This window comes from Lepisosteus oculatus, chromosome 4, assembly GCF_040954835.1.
Source record: "Lepisosteus oculatus isolate fLepOcu1 chromosome 4, fLepOcu1.hap2, whole genome shotgun sequence".
NCBI lineage: Eukaryota > Metazoa > Chordata > Actinopteri > Semionotiformes > Lepisosteidae > Lepisosteus > Lepisosteus oculatus.
Genome location: NC_090699.1, coordinates 19013539 through 19025557, shown reverse-complemented (window position 1 = coordinate 19025557; position 12019 = coordinate 19013539). Strand labels below are relative to the sequence as shown.

Below are 12019 nucleotides of genomic sequence, written 5' to 3'. Positions count from 1 at the left end.
TGATTTTGTAATTATGTTTTAGTGTTTCAGTGCTCTAATGGATGTGAAACCCTGAAATGTGTTGTTAAATACAAAGATAACAAATATTACCACCCTCTATCTTCAACAATGTTTTTCACTATCTGATTAAGTATAATACTGCTTGTTAAACTATGTCTGTTTACAATGATACCTCCTCTACATTTATTGATTAATTCTTCATTCTAGGATTCATGCCAGAGCAAGGCAGATGACACGCATAGGGGAAATGAACAGCGTTTAAAGTGTTAGATTAAATAGTTATAATAATAATAATAATAATAATAATAATAATAATAATAATAATAATAATAATAATTTGTCTGAATTCAGTGTTTTCTACTTTTGTTCGGTTTTAAGTTTCACTTGGGGTTAGAGGAAAAACAACATTCACTTCACAGAGAATGAACTGATTAACTTGTGGCAAAGCATGTCTCCATTAGTCCGGACACATTGTTTAGCCAACATGTTTGAACCATATTCTGGATTTGTAGTCCAGGAGCAGAGATTATATACTTCCAGTCTCAAGCACTGAGGGTAAAAACGGCCTGCCATGAGTTAAAATGCACAGAGAGCAGATCCATCGATGAGAATACCAAATAACTTGTTTACTTATTTTAATTAATTCATGCAACTGAGGTTATTAATGAGAGGTTAAAGGTTAACCTAACACAGAGTTTTAATTGAGGATGTTACTGCCTTGAGTGTTAATTTAAAATGCATTTTGACTCTTTTTTTTTTCAATTAAAAACAAAGCTGCTGTTTGCCTGTTAGCTAATCTGACTAACCACGTGAGAAATGTGACCCCATAACAAGTAAGTTATTTGGTTGATTTTGTAAAGAAAATGGTGTCTAAAATGATTCCAGGTAAAATAATCTCATAAACTAACCTTCCCAGCGTGAAAGAAAAGATCAATTTGCTCTTGGTTTGGTAGCTGCATTTTCCACGTGTGCCAACATAAAAAAAAACAGTAACATTTTACTTGCAAAAACAGTGTTTCACTTCCATTGTTCAACATTTGCATTGGCATTGATATAAAAAGGTTATTTTTTAATAATTGTTACTGCTCCAGGTACTGTCACCTACTTGTGGATTAATATGTCTTTTTGTATTACTACTGACCAGTACGTCATTAACTGAAACAAATGTTTTTGCAATTAAAAGCTGGAGCATATATAAAATTGAACATTTTGGGGTAAGAACATTTTATGAAAGGAAAATGATTTTAATACATATTTATTTTTAGAGTTTGGTTTGAGTATAAGCTTATATTCACTTATGCTTATTTAAAAAATGTAATGGAACAAATGAGTTGAGGAACATTTCGTAATATGTGCTGTAGTTTGAATATATACAATACATAAACTTTCATGCACTATATACGAAAATGAGCATTTTTGCTTTCAGTAAATGTTGTATTAGATAATTCATTTATACATCAGCATTAACTAAATGTTTTCTGATTTCTAGGCCTGTCAGAAAATAGAACAAGAAAATTAGCTTCTAGACTAAACTGAGATTTTTGTTCTCAGTCCAATGACTCACTTCAGCCTGTACATCAGTGACGTTGGAGAATTTCTAAAATTAACCCACTTCTGAAAATGTAGGTATCTGACAAGACTCAGCTGAGTCAAAGAGTGTGGAGATCAGTATTAGCGAATACTAATGTCATTAATGAACAATACCCGAATGACACAACACCCCCTCCCTGCGCCTCTAAGGAATGTGTCTGCCTTCTGTGCGTTTCCAGAGGCAGATGAGCCTGGATCTGAGGCAGATAAGTAGGAACAGGCAGAAATCAATACTGCCTGTCACCTTTTAGCAGGGTATACCATTTGTCCAGAAGCAGTTGCCTCTCCAACGTTCACGATCACAGGGCAGGTGCACAGACAGACGCAGGAGTATGAACTACATTCTTAAGCGCAACCTTGAACGAGGACCTAGGCATCTTCATGGACCTCAGACTACTGAGACACGGGCAGCCTTGAGCGTCCAGCTGTTATGTCAGTGTTTATCTGTAAGCAAGGCTCGCCAGCAGACCGATTTTTCTGTTCATGCACATCGGCTCACTCACACTTTTAAACTCAGAAGTTTTCACTGTTTTTTTCCCATTGTTCCAGTAATTATTTAAGCGTTAGCTTTTGTGGTCCTGTGTGCGTGATGCAATAAAAGGGTGCTGAAATGTTAATGAAGTAAAAGTTTGTTTTATTGTTCTGTTTCGTGGAAGTAACCCAGGACATCCGTCTACACACACTAAGACAATGTGGGACTATTGGAGTACTGCTTAAAAATCCGTCATTCTCTAAAGCACTTCGAGCAAGAACATTCGGGCAGAAAAAAAAAATTAAACAGGCGACTTCTGGCTCAGTGTTGGAAATAAAATAACAAGCTACTGCAAATGTTTCCGTCATCGAGATGAGCTTCTGTGCAGGAAGAAGAAAAAAAAACCCAGTATCATGTCAAGTCAGTGACTCTGCTGTGACAGGAGCTCCGAATTGCTCGGCTCACCTCTGAGCAGTTCAGCAGCTGAACACTCGGTGCCGTGTAGCCGTGTCGGTGCTGCTGGCACAGTCATTGTTCCTTGACGTCACCGCTCAGCCAACCCTACTGCTGCTGCTGCCGCGGCTGCTCTCAAACCTGTCTTTGTTATTCAGAGCTTTCCGTCGGAGGCCGGCGAGCTGCAAAACCCGGAAAGCGTGATCCCCCCTCAGCGCCACTGAACCGGGAATGCCAAACTTTTATCTCGCTGGTTGCTGTTATTAGTATCCCTACTTAGAAACGCCGTGGGCTTTCTGACTGTGTAACTCCGGCGTTGGTACACTTACAGTTTTAGAGGGGAAGCAGAAATGTATAACCCTAGAGACACAACCCACCCAGGCGGTTCATGCAGCAGCGTACAGTAGCTTTGGGCGATCATTCAAAGCACCACCCACGTGGTGTTGGCGAATTCTTTCAGCTGCGGGTTCGAGAGAAGATCCGAACTGATCTCCGTGAAATATTAACGAGGAAGCATAACAATCGTAAAATGTTCTGCTGTGGATTTCTAAAACCATTCAATCAGGGCATCTGTAATTATCATCCAAATTACCTAAGTGAAGTGGTAGACCTCAAGAGCTGCATATCAATAGCCCTAGATTATAATGGTCATAATACATACGTACCCGAACGTGTAACTAATAGCTCTCTACATATGCCTTTTTTAAAAAATCGCACACCGTCTTTATCTTTTCACATCTCCAATTATATTCCACGTAGACGAAAAAAGGCGTGCAAACGCTTATTCGGGTTTGAGGCTTTAGTGTAAGGTGTCAGAGTGGAATTATGTTTTTGCCTTTTCCCCTGAAATGATCTAAAATGAATTCGAGCAGGGTTTTCCAAACATGCTCCCACCCGTACAGGCTCTGGGACACATTTTGCCAGCAACCACTTAGCATGTCCCTTTGGTAATAGAATAGCCAATGTAATTTGACACTTCAACTTGCTGTGCGCTCTGCTAGTTGATTCAGTTACTCACCCACTAACGTTGAGCTCCTTTTCTGTGTTTGTGACGAGCAAAAGAAAAAAAAGATTACATATTTTTTTAAAAACGAAGTGAAAATAAAAGGGATTTCTCGTTGCCTTTTTGCCAGGCTTGGATCCGTAAGTAAGTTCCATGTTTGTTTCCGTATCGGTTTTCACACCTCTCGCCTGTGACTGGGAAGGTTTTGTGTCGACTTGAATGGGGTTGTTGCTTAACAATGGAGTAACCAGTTAAAGATACATGCAAGATATGTAAATGTTTTTTTCTCTTCCTGTTTGGTTTGTAGTGCATTACCCACATAAGAGACAGGTTGTTTTCTGGCTTGGCTAGGACGTGGTTTGTTTTGTACCAGGCACTGTGTATATTCTCAGGGTTGTATCCTTATTGTGTAGCTTTGGCTATAATAAATCAAGACGCGAAAGTGTGAGGTGTGTGGCTGAGAGGTGGGTTCAGGTCACTTTTTTGAGAGAGATTCTGCTCCTGTAATTCGTTTGTGTGTGGAGAGAAGCTTTCTGCGGAGTAACAATATCATTTTTGCGATTCTTCGTTATTAAAGGCGTAACTAATCCACATACACTACCTTTGAGGAAACTGTTTAAATGACCAAAGGCATGGTTATTAGCAGTAGCGCATGTGTTTTTAAGCTTTTTAAAATTTATATAATGTAAAATATAAGTTCGAGTTTGAGTGATCACCTACCTAGTAATGCATGGGTCTGAACTTTAAAGGGCAATTTGTAAGTTCTTTAGGACAGTGGTAAAACGCAGCCCTGATGTGTTGAGGTTTCATAAATTGGCTCCGCGAATTCCTGGTGTCTGCACTCTGTGGCCGGTGTGGGATTAAAGGCCTCTGGTCTTGAATGGGGCAAGATCGACAGGGGTTAGACAGTCTTTCACTGCCGTGCATCTGTCCAGGAAGCCAAGAAACAGACAACTGAAGCAAAATAAAATAGCAGGCAGTGCCCCGGTTTGCTTTCAAACTATTGTCACAGCGAGAGGGAAAAGGGAGGGAATAGTTCTCACTGAAGCACTGGTTTAGCTGCAGTCCTGAAGAAAAACTGCGGACTTAATGAGGCACTTAGGATGTAAACAGAGGATAAAATCGTAAAAGACGGGTAAAAACAACATACCTCGAAACTCCCCACGTCATGTATAAAAGCCTGATGCGGGGACATTGAGATTATAAAACAACAACAAATCCTCCAATAAACTAGTTTTCATCTGCAAATTGTTGGTGTCACCTGATTGCTTTTTAAACACTTATGCAGTTTCCTGTAAATTGTAGAGGGCTACTTTTATTTTTCTCTTTCCTCCCATTGCATCCAAAAAGATTTGCAAGAAGTTGCACTTTTTTGTTGCCAAGACAAATGCCGACCAATATTCAGTGTTTTGATGCGGTACAATATTCACGTAAAGCATCTTAACGCATTTTCTCTTAAGAACATGCACAACTACAGAAGAGTTTCACTATCTTGGAGAAAGACTGCTTTGTATCATTGAAGTAAACACTGTTGTTGCATTTTCTTGGGGGGTTAATTCCGCTGCCAGGAAGGCAGTGCTGAACAGAAGCCTTCATTTTGGAAGATGTGTTTGAGTTTAAATTATCATACCACGCTTGATGACCGTGTGCCGATGCCAGAGAAACTGGTCTTCAGAGCTGTTTGAAGCTGGTGTTCTGATCCCCTTCAATGCGCTGACATGAGAGTGTAGGATTTAACTTGGCAGGTCAGACAAATGCTCCATGAGAGGTTTCCTATGAGACTTGATGCAAGTTTGTCGGCAAGTGGAGGTGAATGACCTAGGGTATTCTTTTTTTTCTAGTGTTGTCACAGATCAAATTGGATTTTGCATAGGTTCTGCATTTGGATGTCGATCAAGCCAGTGGTGACTGAATATGGTGATATGTTTTTATTTGTTTGGCTTGTCCTGGCCCACCTGCAAAGCTGCTGTTTACCTGCTGGCTTCTTCAGGTCTCTTATACTTGTATGTTTGAGGAAGAGGCTGTACAACAGGGTGCCTGGGTTGTTTATAAGCATGCTGGAGCAAACAGTGGTCAGCAATGATATTTCGTTCAGTAACTCAAATCCACAGAAAGTGGAGTAATTTTGTAGTGCTTCCAATGCAAGTGATTCTTGTTTGCTCCAAGTTGTTTTCCTATTTGGGCTGTGCTGAGCCATGATCCTTGCCAACTCGTCGGGGTCTGGATTGGAGAATCTGCAGCGGAGAAGAGGAGTTAATTTTCATCCCTCCTTCTCTGTGGGGCCCCAGGCTGAGCTTGTGAATGACCAGGGACAGAAGCACTGTGCTGACCTTCTTCTATTCAGACTGAGGATGTTGAAACACCAGCCGTCGGACAAAAGACACATTGAAACTGAGATCTGCAGCACAGCACGTGCAGCAAAGTCTGGAGCGGAGCATTTATTAAAAGTGCTTTCTGCAAACTGAAGGAAGCAAAGGAGCATTCAGAAAACTTAAAATGCATCTGTTGACGATGAACATGGATAGCTCTGTTATTCGACTCTCCCACCAAAGACATTGTTTAATTATTTCGTTTGTGATTTTTTGTCGTTGCACACTAGCCGTAACTTTGAACGTCCTAACAAAAATCCCTAAGCAGCTGGACTTTTTTTTATTCCTGTATTGTAACGTACCTAACTGCAGTATTTACCTTGCTCAAGTAGAAACTTTTTTTAAATGAGCGGACCTTCCCTTATATTCACTGTAAATATCCTTTATTTACAGTTTTCATCATTTCATCTGCAGATTTTTTTTGATGCAGGTTCCTTGTTGCCCAGAAGTCAGTGATCATTGGATTTTTTTTTCTTTTAACATGTTCATGGGGAGCATCTTGTCAAACGTGGCAGTGTAATCGCATTTATTTGAAATCTAAGATGCCCTTGTGGGACAGAGCTCTTATTCCCATCGCCCAGCTATCTTTGTGTGACTGCAGAAGCTTTTGATTCCATTTCTGCACTGACCAACCTGTTTTAACTGCAGTAAAAAAAAATGTAGTAGTGATTCGGAGGGACCGAGTTAAACAGTAGAATATCTGCAGTTTGTTTAGTGAAAAAAAATAATCCCAGTCCTAAATGCATATTATTTCACTGGAAGCTTGAGTTATCTGTATTTAGTAAGTCCCTATGAGGGATGCTTAATAAAGACGTGTGCTGCATTCCATGCTGTCTGTGTTTCAGGATTTTTTTATAGTTGTCTGTGGCCCTGGTGACTGACAGGAGGTGCAGAGTTTCTGAGGGGGTCTTGCCTTTTGATTCTGAAATGCAGGCCAGAGAATGGAAGAGAGCTGAAAATTGCTATGCCACACAGAAAAGAGTTCAACCTCAAGATCAGAAAGCTAAAAACACACATGGGCGGCTATTCATTACTACTTCTATAAACAGCCTGTATTTAACTGAGCAGTGTAATTTTTAAGTAAACACTGTAAGCTCTTTCCTTTTAATGTGTTTGCTTCTTCTGAGGGATATAACGACGATAATTTTCATATGTGTTTTATATATTTTTTTGGGACAAAAGATATGAGAAATGTGGGGGCTTAGCTTATGTGGTGACCAAGCTTAAAATTAGGATACAACTGCCGCCAGTGTTTGTACATTGTTTTGTGTTCCGTTCCTGCACATTGTTTCCAGAGCATTGTGCTACCAGGCACTGAACATAAATTGACTAACATCACATATGTTTGCTAATTGCAAATACAAGCCGAAGTGGCCAGTAAATAGCGTAGTAACTGAGCATGTAGTGTTATATTCATTGATTAGTGTTCCTCTGTCATTTCACGCAGAGGAATTACAGCTCAAGTAGAAAATCCCTGAATGATTAGCCTATCAGCCATCCTGTAGTAACTAAAATACTGTTCTAGGTCCTTGGGGACAGGGAGCCTTTTCTACTCATGACTGCAAGGTTCTGCTTTTGTGCTCCATTCATTTCTTGCACTGGAAAAGTTAAGATTTTGTTTTCAGAAAAAAAAACAGCAACCCGTACACGTTGCATGCAAGTTCGTAGTCTTTCATCTTTGCAGTTTGTGTGGTGTTTTTTTCAAATCGGCTGGAGTGAAATCCTTCAGTTTAAGATTGCTTCTCTTTTGCAACTTGGTGAGGCGCCCCCTCCTCCCTGCCTCTCTCTTGAATGTTGGTTGAGGTTTGTGTCATGTAGGAAATTACTTCCTACTGAGTCATCTGCACAACTTCCTATTGCACCTGGTGTTCTGTGGAAATCTCAAAGACAAATTCTCACCCTGCCAGAACATTCTTTATTACATCAGTGAAAGAATAAGACACCATCTCACCTTAGTTTCTTGTTCTTTTTGAACGGCATGCCCAACCCTCTGGCATCCCCTAGACCGAAATAGGGGGTATCAAGAGTCTTAGAAAACAGGTTTAGTTTTCCACAGCTGCACTAATTTGGACAGGCTGGCGGATGTCAATAATAAGAAATAAGTGGTGTATGTTTTCAGAGTTTACAAGGAATGGAAATGACATACCAGTTAAACAGCATTTTGAGACATTTCAGATTTCATAATTGCAGGCTGTGGTACACAAGCCACCAACATGTGCCTCGATGTTTCGTCTGTGTTTTCTAGTTATAGATAAAAGTATTGACACCCTTCATGTGATACAGTTGTTCCTCATTCCTTTTGAGGAGAAAAGGATTGCTTGTCTGAACCGGTTAATAACAGATTTTTAAATTTCAGTCAACAGGGATTTCACTTAGTGAGTATTAACTAGTAGTTAATAGGTAAATTAACTCTGATTAGACAGGTACCAGTAGCACCTGCAGCTCCTCACTGTCGCTGTGTACATTATCCTCTCAAACAATTCAAGCATTCCCTTTCGCTCTCTAAAATAGAGATAGAGAGAAGCTCTAATGAGGGATATTCTAGAGAAGGATTCAGATTTTTTTTAAAGCTACTGCTGACTTCACAACTAATTTTTCAGTTTCTTTTTAAGGGGCGATTCTGCATAATCTAACCACACATTCACTTATCTTTTTCAATTACTGACAGTACTGTGAGCTATCAAAAGCCTGAGCTCAAGTGTACACTAGACGCCTGGTGGAGGAGTGAAGGAGGTATTTTTCAGTAGCCGTACAGTAGCTTTGCATTATTTACGAAAACTTCAGTGACCCCTGTAGATCAGTAGCTGAGCTTAACACAGTGGAGTCGCACAATTGTCTGAGCCACTACAGGTGAAGAGCTCTCCTGATCTTAAGTCATCCCTCTCTCTAATGAACAATAAAACTCTGACTGCCTCTTGCTAATAAGGGAATTGCCCCTAAGTCCAGAGCTATTAAAAACTAGTTAAATATTTACTTGAAAGTGTCTGTTTCTTGCCTGAAATAAGTGACCTGAGATGAACAGAAGAATGTTTACAAACAAGACCTGGCTGTTTGGTTTTTTTGTACAGTAGCTATTTGATCCAGGAATCTCATCATGTCTATTGAAAGAAGTCACACTATGAGTTTCTACGATACGTATGGGTATCTTTATTGTATAAAGATGGAGCATGTTTACAGTAACTACTGACATTTGAAATATTTATTTTTTTAAATCTAGAAAGCTTGAGTATTTCAGGATTGTAGGTGTGGATCAAAGTCCTGTGCAGGAGCAGCTTTTTATTCTAACAATCACAGATTTAAAAAGCATGCCACCCTTTCTTTGCTATCTACAAAATCCAAATAACTTTTTAAATTTGCACAGATGGTTTCTTTTGTGATCACTGGATATCTGTGGAATGCTTGGTGATATTTCCGGGCAAAATTCTTTGATTAAAAACATGAACGGTTACATTTTTTTCTGTCCTGATAATAATTATACTCATAAAAATAACAATAATGTCAAGACCCTCAGAAAGGAGATATCTTATTACACATTGCTTGGGATGCTGTACTGAAAAAAGCTTTCAGTGTGTAAAAATGTGTATGTGTTGTGTCAAGTCATTCAGTGTCTCGCAAGCTGTTGTATTTAAGAGGAGTGTGGGACACTGATTTACAGTGTGATATGTAGGGGGTGGAAGAGGAGTTAATTTGCCTTTTAGACTTGAAACACCCATATGACTAGTATATATACAAATGTTTGTCTTAGCATTGTATTAGGCATGCAGTATCTCTATTCATTTGTTTGCTGCTTATTATGGTGCCCCAACTGGTTTGGATCATGTATTTACGTAATGTAATTTGTCTACCATTGTTTGTGTTACTGTGACGTATTAAATGTTGGGTCTGATATAAAGACTAAATATCAGGCATCACTAATAGCGCAGAAAGAAACTATTTTGAATTTATTGTTATATATATCTTTTAATAACAGGTAATAACAGGTTTTAGTGTTAAGCGGTTTTGACTGGACGGAATTCTCGGCGGCCGGTGGCCCGCAGAATCACATGTAAAATGTACATTTTTAAAGGGAATGAAGATATTAATATTCCTCCTTTGAAACACTGAAAGAGAGAGAGAGGGAGCAGGCTTTACTCCAGATGGGTGGTTTTTTTAATCGAAATGGTCTCCAGAGACCTCCTGCAGTGGCACATTCTTCTTGTTCATGCATCACGTTCGTCTGAGTGCTGCCTGCCTGTCTGCTTAAAAGCATCCTCGGTCTTTAGACCCGCTGCAGAACCCCTGAAGCAAAGGGATGTTTCCAACAGGTGTGCGATCCGTGTTCAGCATGGAGGGGCTGCTCTTCAGCTAGACTTTGAGGTTGATGCAAGCCTGCTTGCCATTCTTGGAAAGTTAATGCAGTAGGCGTCCCAGTTGATGCCCTGTTCCTTGTGGTGAGGTGTAGGCTTTGATTCGTAAATAAGACTCCCATTGCACTGAAAGTCGCTTTGGTGTGTGAATTAAACAATGTTCACACAGTGATGGGCGGTGAATGTTTAAGGCACTCTTAAACTTTTTTACCCCTGAAAGGTATTTTGCTATTTCTAAAGCAAACGATACTTGGCTTTCTTTCACATTACAACTTTTAAATTGTCACGACAGCTATATGTTTTATCGTAAGTAAAATCACACGAGCGCCTTTAACGTGTTCTTTTTGCTTGAAGTTGAATGATATAGAAATGTAAAAAGCGAAGACACGAAGCTGCACATAAGCAGAACGTACTGTGCGGCGTGGAGGATTCATGGTCATTTGTTATTCATAGTTTGCTAACAAATTCTCCCATGTCGTCTCCTTCCATGTAACCTTAAATCTTTTTGCAAAATGTGTCAGCAATATTTTCTATTGCATAATGAACATTTTGTTTAACCCCATGGGAGCAGTCATGTTTGAAATGATGCAAATTGTTTGTATTTAAATACAAATTCAGCAAGATAATTACAAAAATAAAATTTTACCACAAATACAACCCAAGACAAGCTCTGTTTTTTCCACTCACAGTTTTCACCAAAAATGTAGCCCAATCCTATTTAGTTTCTAATCATGGGGGTCAACAGCAGTTGCTACCGAAGTCACTTAACCCAGTTTGTGGCTTGTTGCCAAATGCCAGGACATTGAAAATCCAGCTACAGTCAATAGAGCTGTCTTACTTCTCAACTGAGTGATCTCATTCAGATGTTTCAAAGATTCCACTGAGCAAAGGTGGCTAGCTATGAGACATTTAAGTTTTTATTTAATAATATTAGTTTAAAAAAGCTCTTGAGTGTTACAGGGTCTCTTAGCAATGGGTAAGGCGTATTACTTTGAGATAAATCACTCTCGGTAACATCATCAGTGTGCAGAGAGAGCTTAGAAATTATTAACAACCTAAGAAACTATGAACTGTTTCAGCACGTCTACATTATGCTGTGCCGTTTTTATCTTGGAGATTTCCCCTGTACTGCGGAGTGATGGTTCAGATTCTCTGAAGGCGGTAGAATTACATTCAAAATGGCCTAAAGGGATTCATATTTCATTGTTCTCTGACAAGGCAAATTAACTAGGATTTACTAATATACAGGGAATTTATTTAATTTGTCCCCCTAAGTAGTGATGAGATGGGAAGGTCTGTGTAAATTATTTTTCAAGCAACATTCTGGAAGGAACACTGAAAAAGGGAATAAAATCTATAAAATGTATTTTTAGATTTCCTAGCTTTCTGTGGGTGAGCTCAAGCAGATTCATAGGCTTGAGGAATAAATCCAGGTGTGACCACATTTCTGTCGTAAAGTTGCCTTCCGCGCAGTGTTGTGATGGTGTCCCACAAATTTGCATTCAAATGTGCACTTCCGGTGCTGTGCATCCTAACAATGGTCAATACAACATTCAAATTGGCAGGAAGACAACTTATGGTGGAAAAACCCACATGTTTTAGGCCAGCATTAAGAAAAGGCTTTCTAACATTGTGGCTTCAGTGGATTTGAAGAAGGCCGGACTACATACGTTTCAGAATAGATCGCTCTGTAGTTTCTTTAAAATTAAATTCTTAGATGTAACTTTGGAGCAATAATAGGTACATGGGTATTATTTCCTTACTGCCAAGTGGATGTGTAATTTTC

The 12019-nt window shown here is 39.4% G+C and overlaps 1 protein-coding gene across 9 annotated transcripts in view; it reads left to right on the top strand.

The window, feature by feature from the left end:
• Positions 1-3486: 3486 nt before the first annotated feature.
• The window catches only part of zmiz1a (zinc finger, MIZ-type containing 1a), a 156140-nt gene continuing 147607 nt past the window's right edge, over positions 3487-12019 (top strand). For 5 of the 9 annotated variants that reach the window (XM_015346330.2, XM_015346333.2, XM_015346336.2 and 2 more), the window contains exon 1: positions 3487-3662. The gene's annotated coding sequence lies outside the window, so the exon portion shown is untranslated. The remainder of the gene's footprint in view (positions 3663-12019) is intronic. The other 4 variants (XM_015346334.2, XM_015346331.2, XM_015346332.2 and 1 more) reach the window with 2 other exon arrangements.